General features: G+C 30.5%; 1 pseudogene; it reads left to right on the top strand.

The window, feature by feature from the left end:
- Window positions 1-14,846: 14,846 nt before the first annotated feature.
- Window positions 14,847-15,923, top strand: LOC126553683 (uncharacterized; annotated as a pseudogene).
- The last annotated feature ends 207 nt before the right edge of the window (window positions 15,924-16,130 follow it).

Raw genomic sequence — 16,130 nt, forward strand, 5'->3', positions numbered from 1 at the left:
CAAGGTCATCACAGTTTATTATGTGTCTTTTCTCAATATTCTATACTCCTGTATTGTATAACCAAAATAAAGAGACAAAAGTTAATAATAACCGAATGATATCAGTAAACCAAGTTTATAGCTATTGGTGATTAAAATAACTCTTCCCCGCACTATACCGATCCATAGTCTATAGCACGGTCTTAGATTAATAGTAACTAAATGTATATATCAACATAAAAAAAAAAAAAAAAAAAAAAATAGAAAAACCCCAAAAAGCGTGTACACGACGAATGTAAACCATGTTATTTTAACAGATGTTTATAGATGGTCATTAAGTTTGTTACAAACATAAAAATGATTAAACGAATATTATTTTTGACAGTCGAATCAATTGATTCAAACGGAGAGTGATAACTGTGTTGTTTAATTTAATAATTTATATTGGATATAATAAGGTAAGCATTATTTAAATTGTAATGTATTTATTTATTTTATTAACTTATAATCATATTTTTATGTTGTAAAATGTGTTTTGTGTCAAAATAATAGATTTTATAAAAAATGGCGGAAGAAAATAGAGGAAGAAAACCTAAAGCTATTAATGATGTTATAGAAACTGAAATAATGAAATTTAGAAATGAAATTATACTAGACCAAAATAGTAAGTTATACAATTTTAATATTGATTAATATTTTGGTTTATGTTTATTATGGTAATAAAAGAGGATTTAACTGAAAAAGTATCAATATTAGGTACATTGGATAATTTTATTAAATATAATAAAATAATATTATTGATTTGGTCCCAAATTGAATCGATGGATTCATTCATAGATTTTAAATACGTAGGAAAGCTTTTCCGCCTTAACTTTTCAAATAGAAAAAATATCCGGTATTATGTACCTATAATATTTTTACTAGTACCTAAATTGTTATAATTCTTTTCGTATAGTTTTAATTGATAAAATTGAAATTGAATCGCTGAATGTTCGTTTGCAATTTTCTCTGAGAACTTGAAGTTCAATATTCTGAACTGTCATTTCTTCATGATTGTCTTTGCCAATTACAGTATTAACCTTTAACTTGGATTTATTGACATCAACTAAAATGAGTACATAACACGTTTTTTTAAAACATAACCGTTTTAACAATCTGTCGTTGCGTTATCTTATTAAACTAATTTATGTGAAAATACCACAGCTAAATTTTTCTGATATTATAATTTTTAGATTCTGAACGGAGTGATGAATGTATTGATTTTACAATGATGTGTGTTTGTGTCTGTCGACAACATTTGGAGCAGTAAAAATGCTTCGATTTTTGACTTCAGCCCCTCTTTAAAAAGGAAATTGAATCTAGTTGGTACTTTGGGGGGTCAAAAGTTAAACATTTTCAATATTTTTGAAATGAGTCGAGAAAAACCCCAAAAAAATTAGGGAAAAACGGGATTTTTTACGCAAAACCTGTTTACGTCAAAATCTAATTTTTTATTTTGCTATAACTCAAAAACTAATCGATGAAAATACTTTAAATTTTCACCAAATGTTTATATTAGCGCTCTCCGTACACAGTTAAATTTTCAAATAAATTTTGAGTTTTTTTTGAACTATTTGTAGACAATTGAAATTTTCAATTTTCTAAGTATTTTTTTTTTAAATAACGATAAAAATTTTTTGGCTGACCAGAAAACCTTGAAAATTGAATACAAGGTTTCTTATAAGTTATTCTTAAAGTGATAAAAAAAAATCCGAAATCGTTAGTCACAATTTTTTTTTATAAGTTCTTAAAGTTTGAATTTATACGAAATATGTCAAAATTGCGAAAATTTGCAAGTAATTTTGTGGTTGGAAAATCGTAAAATTTTTTTCTTTTATAACTAAGTTTTGAAAATTTGGTACAAGGTTCTCCATAAGTTTTTCTTCAAATATCTGTAAAAAAAACTCTACCGGATTCAGACAAAAAAAGTCGGCAAGTGGGTACCGCTATGCTGTACATTAGGGGGTGGGGTGGGCCTCGGACTAGGGTAGATTAAATTTGAATGCAATGATAGGTATCATTGTATACGAAAAACGATTCTGAACGGAGATGATTTGTCAGTCTAGAATATATTATAATTAAATATTGTCATATATTCTATTTTGAAACAAATATTTTATTTTTCAATCAGGACGCATTTGCATTTGGCATGGTTAATCAATTTTTCCAAAAACATTGCATGTAGTATTATAATTCACATAGATAATATCTATGATAATTCATAATACCTTATATTATCATAGATATACCTGGTATACCATATAATCACATATAATATTGTACACAGCCAAGGTTCTTAGATTATAATCTATAAACCTTGCACAGCAATGCTGCAGCTGCTGATATAGATAATACACTTTATCTATATCTGTGATATTTTATGTTTTGTTTACATTCCGTATGTTGACGTTGTTGGTTGATTACGGTTTTAAAATTTTATTTCTATATGAATTAACCATGTATTAATTGTAATCATTTTAAATTAATATGATTCTACGTCGTATGATTCCTTGTGTAACAATTACATATTAACATCAAGACGAGCCATTTCTTAAAGATTTCATTATGTAAGTTTAATAAGTACCTATCACATTAATTACTTAATATTTACTTATAATTATGTATTTTGTTTATTGTTTAGATATTACTAATGGCTGAATTTTATCATCAAATATGCATATTATAGTGTAACCAAGCTCAGCTGATGTTATACTCAGTGTACTATAATACAAATAGTTATTAGTTTCTCAACTGGTAGACTTTAGTACAGAGGTATTCCAAATAAATTTGACCAGATTACTATGGACTATTTACAATACTAATAATTCAAATTAAACCATTAAATAAAGGATTTTATTTTTATATTTTATAAAAATAACAGTGGATTAATACATTTCTTAAATTCTAAGTTCAATAGATACAGAATTTTGTAAGAATTTTGTATCACACAGCACATTGAGTAATGACAAATTGTTTATAAGATACATAGTTCACAGTACATCAACGATATCAACTAATAAAAATGTTTGCACTGTGTCGTATACGCCGATTACTCGGACGTATACCAAAATAAAGTTAAACACAAAATAACGCAAAGTACTTTATTTGAACACGACGTCCGGTGGTGATCGAGTCACACGATCACCACCACTGACCCCTTTGCTGCCTTAACCATATCTCTTATATACTAAATTTACAATTCATACACCTTAGCTTACATAATTACTATTTTAACCCGATTAATAACAATTTTCATTTACATTTCTTACTACTATGTTTTGATTAGGTACTAGATTACTTATGCTAGCTAAAATATAAAAGTTTATCAACACCATATTTCACAATTTATTGTTATCTTAACATATTTAAATGTTTTGTTTTATTATTGCTTAATAATTATTGAAGTTCGTTAAATCCTAATACAACAACTGTTAAACCCAATGAAGGCCATTGAAAGATTCATATACTTTCAACCCTTAAATTGATTAAATATTTTGAATCTGTAAAAAATAACAAATTTAATGTAATAAATTAGTATAAACATATATAATAAGTGGCTTTTTAAGTATTTACTTTTTACCTTTAATGTATTATATGTATTATAATATATTCAATAAATTGTTAGTATTCGAGTTGTATCATAGTTAAATGTACAATTTAAAATATGAAGTATTATGAATAAATAAATTTAAATAAACTCTGATTATTTATTTTTAGTCACTGTATATTATTATTATATACTTGGCACAAAATTACAAAATAAAATGTCCTAAAAAAATTTAAATTATGTATGGAAAATAACATCTATTATACAGGCTAGTCATCTAAATACTTAACACTGGAAGATAGGCTTTGCTGTATAACTGATATTATATAAGTTATTAAAATATGTTATGATCCTAGGCGAATACATATAATGAATGTTGATAATTTTAAGACCGCACAATTAAAATTGTAGTTTGTATTTGGAGGATTGATTACAAACATACATAGTATAAGGTATTAAGGTCAGAAGTGTGGATAATAATATATAGTTCGATATTATTTAAATAAAAATAAAATCTAGGTTTCTGCTTTTGTTAAAAAATAACAATTATTATAAGGTTAGCGCCCTCACACTTTTTATCCAGGCTTGGGACTGGCAACTCATACATAATATTATGTAAGTGAATAGTTGGCGGTTTATACGTTCCTTTTTGAATCCAATAACAGTCAGATTGTATACTTACAGGTTAAGTTTACAATTTATTTTTAGCTGTGTTATGTTTTGTTTTTTTTTTCCAATTGGAAAATATTTTTACATTCTTTTTAGAATGATAACATATACATCTTTGCTGTTGTTTGGCCCTCTTTTTTCTGCAACTATTGTGTCATTGGCGCAAACCCAATTGGAAGTTCCTTGTCTCAGGTATGCAATGTAATGGCCAGAACTTGTGTTTTCCTCCCATATGTAATATTGCAGCTTGAGTTTTGTATTGTGCTCCAGCAATTTCCAAAATAGAGGTGGGTACACCACTAAGTTTTAGATCTGTTATCTTGTTGGGAACAAATTGACCATTTACAAATGTTGGAAAAAATAGTTTTAGTTGAATTACTATATACTCATTTGCCACTATTATCTGATGTTTATCTTCAGAACTTCCGATGTTATTACAATTATTGCACTTGTAGTCATATAATGTATTCCAAACAGTTTGATTTGTTGAAAATAATGTTTGCAAAGTTTGTGATCTGTGCTGTGGAATCTCAAAATGTAGAATCAAACTTGTAGGTGCATTGTTAGCCGTTGTGTGTTTACAAGTATTGCAACGAATGGTATACAATTCTTGAAATCCAAATAAAGATTCAAATGTAGGTCTACTACGGTCCATAAGTGCTTCTAAAAATTCTATATAATCTTGTTGCTGTTGCAGAGTATATAATATTGTCTCGTTGTCCAAAAATTCTCTGATTGTTCGAGTATCACATGATCCACTGTTACTTGTATATTCGTGTAGGCTATGTTGAAGTGTTGGTCCGAGTTGATTATTGCGAATTTCATTTACAAGAGATTGACAATTAAAAAGAACCTGTATGACAGAATTAGCATAACATGATACACCACCAATGTAAGTAAAGCCACAAAATATACTACTTGATGTTATGTCAACTTTATTCTTAATACTTGATATTTTTATTGTTTTTGGATTTTTTGACACAGTTGCATTATCACTTATTGTTTCTAATAATGAATCTGACCTTATGTTGCAATTTTCTAGAACTTTGAGAGTATTACTATTGACCTGAATAAATTGAATATCATTAATTATGATATTATAATCAACTATTTTGGTTGATTTAGTTTTAGTTTCTGGAACCAAAATAGTGTCACTATCAACCTGTATGAACTCAATATCGTCCAAGTTATTATTATTATTCAGGACCTTAGTTGATTTAATCGATTTTTTAGATTTTTCCACAGGAAATCCATCGATTGCAGGAACGTTTGGTTTAATAAAATTGTTTTTGACTTCTTCTTGTACAATTTGGTCATCAACAGTCTCAGAATATTTTTCTATTTCCTTGAAAGTATCTATGTCCATAACCAAAATAGGTCTGTGATCACTTATGAGGGACTCGTACACCAAAGCCGCAATGTCAACATTTGTAATGACATTGTCAATGGTTTTTCCGTGATCTGTAGTAATACCGTCAACCAATATTTTGTAATTGAAATGTTTTAATATTTGAACTAGTTGTTTTGGCGGTTTGTTGAAGTTTATATTGAAATCACCAATAAAGATAACATTGTTTTTGGCGGAAGCTACCGTTTCAATGAAATCATAAAGCTTCTGTAAAGGAAAATTTGGCGATGAATAAATCCCAATATGGGTAATATTTTCAATGATAACTTCAATTGCTTGTAAGTGTGTGTTTTTCTTTTGATCTTGAAGCAATGTTGTGCTGCAGGTTATTTCTTTATGATTAATGGATTCTCCAACAAAACAAATTGAACCAATTTTACCATTTGCATGTATACTGTCTATTCTACAGCATTCAGTATGGTTCTTAATGGTGTATGTGTCAGTTGATTTTGAACCAGTTTCTTGGAAGAACATTATTTTAGATTGTAAAAGAACGATATCCGCATTAATATGAGCTTCATATTTTTTTAAAGACCTTATATTGTGTGACATGCAGGATAGTGGCATGTTGTGTGTCATAATTCTAGAAAAACGCGGAATAAGAACACTACTTGGTGTCCTGAGTCTGCACATTCCATGTTCAACTTTTGCAGAAGGTTTTGGTGGCTTTGCAGGAAAGTAGTCTATACGTAAACCTTGAGCCGAAGTTGCTCGACTACATCCTACATATAACATATTGCACTTCAAGAGTTTTTGAGGTATATGAAATTCTACAGATTGATATGTGGCAACTTGACTTTTGTGTACCGTCAATGCCAAAGCTTCCACTAAGGGCAATTGCATTCTAGTTACTTTATGGTGCTCTGCATTACCGAGTTGAAATTCTAATTTTATAATTTCAATTGGTGTCCACTTGCACATATCATCTGTGTGTTCGCCTTCAGGTTTTAGTTTATTTTTTATCTTCTGTCTAGTTAGTGACCCCACATCTGGCTCATCAAACTTGATCCAAACTCTTTTTGCAACTTCTTTACCTCCTGCAGTCTGTCCTTTGTTTATTTGCATGAGTTCTCCTATTGCACCGTTCACTATGCCGTCTACGGTTGAAATGTTTGCTATCACCATGTATTTAACTGTTTCTTTTAAAACTAACCTTAAAGCTAAACCCATAGTCTTTTGTCGTGGCAGTTTCTTGGCAGATTCAATATCCGATCGTTTCGCAGACGTATCAATAGCTTCGGATATGAAACTAACTTGATTCATAGAGTTAAGCACTCTCCTGTTCATTTCGTCGACTTCGTAATTAGTAGCCCAAAGATCTATTACTTGTGGTTGAAAAGTAATGTCTAGGTGGGTTATAAGATTTTGGAAATATTTTACATCAGCTTCCTTCAACTGTCCTCTGGCCAACTTTGTTAACATTATTGCAAATTGTTTGTCATCTTTTTGGCGCATTATTTCAGTCAACTCATAAAACTTGAATGTTTCCCAAATAGATTTAATCGATAAAATTTCTACAGCACTTGGAAATTTAGACAATATTTCTTCAAAACTATCGTACAATGATGTTGCTAATACCGGTGTTAATTGAAAGAAACCGCCAAACACTATTACATTCATGTCACCAAATGGTTTATTTATTCTTAATATAGACCTCAATCGTTGATCAATGTATCCCGTGTTTTATGCCAACCATGGAAATTTCATCAATTATCAAAAGTTTTACATTGGCAAACTGACAACGTAGTGTATTTGAAATATCTGAACTTAACTTTGGTAACAATCCGGCAAATTGATTCAATGGTAGTTTGAACGCAGAATGAAGTATTAATCCTTTTATTCCATATGCAGCTTTACCTGTTGGTGCTGTCAGCAATACGGGAGGAAGTGACAGATCATCTATATCTGGTCTAAGATTTGCTATTCGAATTACAGATTGTGCTAATGCTCGTATAAGCATTGACTTTCCAGCTCCCGCTGGTCCAGTGACAAATACCTTCATCGCAGGATGACCTTTTCCCCACAATTGACTTCTTATAACATTAGTTGTATGGTATAAGAGTTGCCGTTGACCGTCGTTTAGACATCCGATTAAGTCTTTAAACTGTTCATTGTCTATCAGGTGCACTATTATCTTACCACCATCTTTAGGTGATCATCTACATCTGATGTATTGGTATTTTCATCATAATTTCCAACATCGTTTATTAGTACATCGTCTGGTACCCAATCTACATCGTCTACAAGCTGATTGTTGTTACGGCCTTGTTCTCCTTCTATTTGGATTTCATTATCGTCTAATTGGGTTTCTTCTACTTTATTAAACTGTTGGTACAACTTTTTTATTTGATCAATGTTTGTTTCATACACTTGTTTACAGTTAATATCGAACAAATCGGTTTTTTCATTGCGCCATGGTAAAAATAACATAATATTTTCTCTGTAAAAGTCTTGTTCATTTTTATCCACATTAAACCTAACATACCGTATGATTTTTCTGATTTTACATTTATGTATATACTAAATACTTGTTTGGTTTTCCGATTAGAGTGGAGTCAATCGGATAAGTGGTATCAGGTTCATTATCAGTGTCAGAATCAGAACTGTTTTTAGCCGGTTTTTTTTTTACCACGAACTTCGTAATTGGAGCCAAATTCTGCTAAAGTTACATCTTCAAGACTGTGTGGTCTACATGAATAGTATTCATTGAGACCATAAAAAAAAATGTCATCAGATTTCGGATCCATTTCTCCTCTAACTGCCATTGGTTTCAACATTCGAGTTCTTTTATCAGGATGGCTAGTGTTTATAAATATATACCCAGTTGAAGTATTGCATTGCTTCATACCTAAGCAAGTGTACACTGCTTCCTGTGCAAAAATTTCCTGACTCCCTGAAAAAGTTGACGCTATCTTTTTCAGTTGTTCTTTAACCGATAAATCAGTAGAAGACTTAAAATTTTCGACAATGTCTCTCATTAGTTTTGATTATTCCACGTTGGCTTTTTCCAATATACTCGATTACATATCTAACACAAGAATAAACGTCCAATATGAACTGTATATCCATGTTAGATTGCCATAACGGAAATAATTCTTCATTGAATCCAGAAACCATTTTTTTTATTGTACGTTTTAGAAAAACTGTTGCCGTCTGATAACAGTTCGAATAATGGATTTATATTCATTAACATCTTTAATTGACAATTTTTGTAAAATGTCTTCTAATGATGGATCTGAAGATGAATCACTGTCCTTGAAGTCCCTGAGGTATTGCAGAAGTTTTTCATATTATAGTGTACGAATTTTTCTTGTGATCGGATTACTTATGTCTTCTGTTAGCGGAGTCAATATACAGGTTTCATTTATTGGCGGATATGGTATGTTGAAGCGACACTTTTTCATTTGTTTGTCTTTGTCAGTTCTGTAACAAGTGTGTGTATGGCTATGAGTATTTTTATGCAAATACTCACAGGCTACCATACACGTAATGTATTTGTTGATAAGTGTTACACATGCACCAAAAGTTTCTGGTTTGGCTGGATCGAAAACAGGTGCATTGTCTAACTACAATAACATGTGTACACGTGGACTGCCCCTATGCTGATATTCGACACGATAAAAGAAATGTTTCACACTGTGTTCTTTGAAAATAACATTTTTGGACTTGATCAATTTAAAAAGTTCTCTAAACCTATGATCAAAATAAGTAGCACAAACAACTGGGTCTCGTCGAATTAAATCTGATTTTTGTGCATAAGTTAGGACAGTATCATCAGACAACGTTTTGGAGTAACGCAGTTTATACAAAATCTTTAACAGATCAGTCCAAGTTGATTCACTAGGGCTAAATGTTAAGAATAATGTCGGTTGACTTCTTGACGCACCATGGCAAAAACATTCTTTCTCATCGCTGCAAGATATGAAGGCGAATTTTGTACGTTGTGTAACATTCGGTATCCTTGATCGTATCTATAATTTTGTTTAGAACAGCTGGATTTGCTATGTCATTCGCAGTTGTGTTTCCTTTTTTGTTTTTTCGTAAAACAATTTGCACATTGCTTGCAATTAGTTTTTGAACTAATACTTTGCATTTAAAAAACAAGTTAGATGAGTCTGATGCAAACCTTCGATCTACGTTTAGCAGTTCAGACCTTACTACTTTTGAGTAATTTTTTAAAGGTGATTTATTTGTACGTGGATGCCAACCAAATAAATCAGGAAAAGCTTTTTCCTCTGCATGGTCATCAATAAGAATAGATAACGGTTTCATGCCTTCACCTGGTACAAAAGAAACAAAATCACAGTTTTCAATCATCGGCCATTGATCCCGGATTGATTGGTTCAATATTTGTGTCTTCATCGTCTGTTTCTTCACTTTCGTGATCTGAGCTGTTTTCCAAACTTTTTGTTTTTTTTGACACATGCGCCAGCCAATCTTTGTCTATTTCAGCATCTTTTATATAGGTTTTTTAATCAAATCATTCAATGCTGATACTACTAATGATGGTCTGATGATATTTGATGAAGATAATGTTGTTTAATTAATAATTTCTTTTTAATTTTACCTTCATCATTAACTGCAGCTAAATTTTCGGCACACCTTGGCAAAATAGATGTAGTCTTAGTCAGATCTATTGGAATATTGATAACGTTACCTTTGATTTTTAGCTGTCCTTCACTGCGAAGACATTTGAATATTTTCATAAACGGTAATCTAAGGGAAACCATTTGCTTTTTTATTTGATTTAATTGCGTAACTTAAGACGGAACACTGTTTAACTCATACCATTTCCTATGTACAACGGAGGAACTTTGGATTTTTTATATGCGGATGACAACTTGTACATATCGTCACAGTACTCTTGGCATCACTTGAAATTGACATCCCCAATCGATTGAAGATATCAGAGTTATTGACACTGGATGGGAAACGTAATATATAATAGGAATAACATTTTTCTGATAAATCTTGAGACCTTTTAAAAATATATTCAGATATCAAAACATCTTTCTTCTGCCTGGTTTCGTTTAATTTTTGCCGTTCTCGTTTTTTATAAGATTGAATTTTGTGTTTTATTTTTAGTAGATACATTTTGACATAGGCTACTATCTGATGGTAATCTTCGCTTTCTAATGTTTCGAACATTTTGAATTTGATATGTTTTTTTGAAAACTGTATTTTCCATTCCTTTCAATCTGTTCTTCACACTGGCGATCTGGTTGGCTTTTTTAATATCCGGATCTTGCAGTCGTTTCAACATGCTCTTACGACTGGCGATCTGGTTGGCTTTTTTAATATACGGATTTTGCAGTCGCTTCGACCTGTTCTTACGACTGGCGATCTGGTTGGCTTTTTTTACATTCGGATCTTGCAATCGTTTCAACATGCTCTTACGACTGGCGATCTGATTAACTTTCTTTAAAACTGGGTCTCTCAATCGTTTTATTGTACTTTTTAAATTTAACAATTTTCTTTGATTTGTAGCAACAATATCATCAGACGCACGGCTTAATTGTTTTCTCAATTTACCCTTTTCAAGTTCTTGCAAATGAAGAACAATGTTTTCGCGTGATATTTGTATTGCTTCTTTTTTATTTTGTGTACGTTTACTCGGACGTCCCATTTTATGAAAAAAAAAAATATTTATATATAAGACAAAAATAATAATTAAAAATAAACTTACAGCTAAAAAAAAACCTTAATACTAAAAGTTTAAAAAAAAAAAACAGCAACAACAACAACTGCTACCTCTGTCAACCAAAAAAAAATACAAAATTAACTGATAATATGAGTATATAATATTATAAAAGAATTAATTTGAAAATTACCTTAACACAAGTCGCAATCACAGAATCCATATAATAAAAACAGAATCGATAATGATCTAAAACAAAATTATGAATGTTACCAAAAAGAAATATATAGGTAATAAAAACATTTGAATGTTAGTAGCACCACTTATAGTAGTGTAAGGCCACAACCTTGAAACTTTGACTACATGTTGGTATACAAATTTATACCAAATTCCTAATTTATTCATTCTCCTTTATTAAACAAAGTAGTTGTATTTAATAAATAATAAATATATCTAATATTTTAAAAATTAGGTAAAATTAATTAAAATAAAATAAATTTTCCTACTCGTAGTATCTAATAAGTAAAATATGTAAAAAGAACATGGACAAATAAACTTTAAATTAATTATGTTTTGTTTACATTTCTTATGAATAAATCGTTATTAAACAAATTGATGTTATTTTACTAAAAAGAAAAGTAATTAGAATATTGATTTAGTTATTTTAGTTAATGAATGATAAATTCAATAATGTAATTTTGTAATTTATTGTTATTTGATTATGATAAAAAATGTGTTAATATTTTTTTCAAACATGACTTAGTAAGACAAAAAAACTAAACTGTTTTGTATTCTACACATGTTCTTATGTTTTTAATAAAAACTAGTATCATATTTTAGTATTATGAGTAATTGTTATAAATTCACTTAATTAATATAAGTTCATTACTGTCAAATCTATTTTATCACTTCATTAAACGATATATAAATATTTTTAATTTAATTATTTTTATAAAAAAAAATACATATTATGATATAATATAAGTTGTTAGACAACTATCAATCCCTCTATTCAGATTTGTGACTTAACCAAGATTACACTAACCTATTGATATACAAATTTAAACACATATATATGACAATAATATTATCCATTCAATTAGGTACCCAGCAAAATTGACCGATCTAAATGTTTAATATAAATAATTATTACAATAGTATTCAATAAACAAATGCTAAATATTTTATGGAAACAAAAAACGTTCAGAATCTAAAACTAAAGAGCTTTATTTATATTAAACTATTATAGGTACCTATTTATTATTGTTCAACATCAAAATCAGAATATACGAGTACCTTCTTTTTAATTGGTAATCGGTCAAAAAGTCTATGGAAAAAAAGTCCGAACACATTTTTAGTGTCAAAATACAAATAATTCTATAAAAATTTCATTTATAATTATCGAGATAATTATATAATTTATTATTCATTTTAATCAATTTTAATAGGGAACTAGATACATGTATTTATCTAGAATCTAGATCTATATAATGTTTGTTCTTTTATATAATAATCGTGGTAATATTGATTATTCCTTGTACATAATATAATTTTATGGTAGATAACATGTAGACATACAGCCACATATCATAGCGATAAATATGTCTTAGATCATATACGATCTAAGAGATATTTAATATAATATAATATATAGGTAACTAACTATAGTAGATTTCCGTTATATTTTTTTTTAGTTATACGAAATAATAAAAATAAGAAAATAGAAAAAGTAGGTGTAAAATGAGAGTTCTGGAACCTGAGCTTCTGAGCCGCTGAGCCTTGCTGAGCCGTCTAACCAGCCGCCGCCGTAGCTGAGCTGCCGCCGTAGCTGAGCCGCCGCCGTAGCTGAGCCGCCCCCGCCGCCGTCCACGCCACCGCCGTCGTCCCCGTCCCCGCCGCTACCATGATTATCATATTATTGTACACGTACTATATTACCATACTATATTACCATACTATATTACCGTACACATATTAATGTATATTCAACAGTTATCATACACAGAACTATTTTATCATATTATTATACTCACATCATGTAAATGCTTGGCTAGTAAGTTTTTCATATGGCCGTCTAATTTTTCTTTAAATGTATCAGTTTTGATGATACATGTCAATGGAGTAGAATAGTAGCGGGGGAATATATGTTTGGTTACGTTTGTACATATCCCGGTTCGATTCTATCCCAGAATATTATATTTTTTATGCAAAGCACCCTGTGTAAGCAAAATATTTGTAAGTGAAAATAAAAAGTATAAATTCCAAAATAAATATAAATTCTGTGAACAATAGTCAGACGAATTATCATACGCTATCTATCCCTGTTGTTATCACATATTACCGTACTATATTACCGTACACATATTAATATATATTCAACAGTTATTTCCTTTCAATAAATATATCTGTATAATCAAAACAAAATGTATATTTCATCTACCTCATCCCTCGATGACCACCATAGATCGTCACCGCGTATTCTCCCACATTTAAATTAAAATGTTCATGTCTAAATACACAGCTCACTAAAAAAAAAAAGAAATCCCTAACAAACAATAGTACAGGTAAGTATCTGTCTGTCTAGACTCTATTTAATTCATATAATATACTCTGGGTCCTTTAAGTCAAATGTATCCTAAGATTTCGAAAACCAGAGTTTTCGAAATTAGTTGTATTTTTATCGATCAACAAACAACATCACATTTCTACATACATTTTCTGTACATTTTTTTCTTTTAAATATGGATCTCATGGTACGTAAGTACCTAATAGTTTTTTTATATTAGCTAAGTTATATAAATCATATATAAAATGTGTTACAAATTAAATAATACGTCGTTGGGTTTTACGAGACTATTTGATCGAAAAACACTAGTGTATTCTATTGTTATCGAAAATGTCCTGTCCCAACCGGTCTATTCTCGACACATGCAGGTCAGTTTCAGGAATTTTATCGATGCTCTGTTCAATACAATGATACCCAAAATAGTTAAAAATCTATAGTGATATACCTAATTCCCAAATAATATTTTACCTAACCCTGGCTTAATTTATCTTCACCAGCGCAAATGCTAAGACACTTGCTCCGTTACCCGTCGATGTACGTTCAGTCTGTTCTAGATAACCATTTCGTACGTATTATCTCCGCGTTTTCACACAACAGTATTAACAATTTTTCCAAGTGTTTAAACACTTTATTTAAACATGTTTAAATGCGATAAGTGTCCATCGGTTTTTTTGTAATTTGTTGACTCATAAAAAAACTCATCTCGGAATTCGATTTCCATGCACTATTTGCCCAACGACATTTAAATACAAGTCAGATCTTAATAGACACCAAAAAAATCTTCATGGTATGTATTTATATAATATTATTTTTCATCATTCATGATATTAATTTAAAATAATTTTTTTCAAGGTATCATTAACGTGCCAGCCCATCGTCAGCCCGCCGCACGTGAAGATATACAGATAACACCACAAATAACTGTTCCAGATATACCGACTGGTGGTTCAAACATGTTATCTGATGACGATATTTGTATGCTTGCAATGGACGCATATGAAATGCTAGACGCTAATACAGGTATTTATATTTTATCACTCGCGATATTTTCGACGACACATTTTAGATATTAATTAGGTTTATTATTTTTTTAAAGATTCTTACACTACAACCGATAACGGGAAACGTGCTTCTTCCGCAAACACTACGTCTGCTATCAAAGCTAAAAAAGCACGTTTACTTCTTGTACAGTCTCCCGGCTTTATCGAAATTTCGTCTTCTGCAAATAGAAAAGTCGTATGGTATTACGCAAAAAATATCGAAAATATTCAAAACTATATTGAATTTTTTAATTCGATTAAATCTGAATTAGTCGAGTTACTAAAATCACAAGCGTCTAAACATCCGATCAAGTTTAATTTAAAGCTGGAAGCTACATACAATATTCCGAATGTTGATAATTCATCAGAGAACCGTTCATTTAAGACCTCAACTAGACCGATTTTTGCCGAAACTGGTGTACGGGAAATTGTTGAAGAAGGCATTATAAAATTAATGGCTGAACAAGACGAATATTCTAGCAAGGGAAGTGGTTATACGCTACAGTGTATTGACGGAATATTATTAGGTGTTTATCAATATACGCCTATGAGCGCATCGTCTTATATTCCGTTACCTGATTTCATTGAAAGAAAAAAAGCTGTAATCAACCCGCAAAACTCAGACCAACAGTGCTTCAAGTGGGCTATATTAGCAAAACACGTTACAGGTTCAAATAAACAACGTATAGAAAATTATACAACGCACGAAGAAAAATATAACTTTTGGTATCACGTTCCCGACAAAATTACATCAGGTTAACATTTTCGAAAAAAATAATCCTAATGTAACTGTCAATGTTTACGGACTCGAAAAACATTTCCAACCACCGCAAAAATTTCCAAAATATGAAGTGTTTCCACTGAAGGTGGTAGATGAAGAAAAAACAGATCATTTCGACTTGTTACTAATAACCGATGATGAAAATTCTCATTTTACCTACATCTCTAATTTTTCCCGACTTGTGCGATCACAGAAAACCCACAATAATGACGTGCTGTATTTTGTAAACGATGCTTTACATCGTTCGAACCTCTAAATATTAATAAATACGAATTAAATGAGCGCATACGATTTGAAGAACACAAGTTAATATGCGGAACACATAAACCAATTTTACCTCGAATGCCTGCTCCTGGATCGACGTTAGAATTCGGCGCATGGAAAAAAACTCAACGACATCCGATAGTTATTTATGCAGATTTTGAAGCACTACTAAAAAAATCAGATGAAAAATGTGGAAACA

Source organism: Aphis gossypii, unplaced genomic scaffold (genome assembly GCF_020184175.1).
Source record: "Aphis gossypii isolate Hap1 unplaced genomic scaffold, ASM2018417v2 Contig00302, whole genome shotgun sequence".
Lineage (NCBI taxonomy): Eukaryota > Metazoa > Arthropoda > Insecta > Hemiptera > Aphididae > Aphis > Aphis gossypii.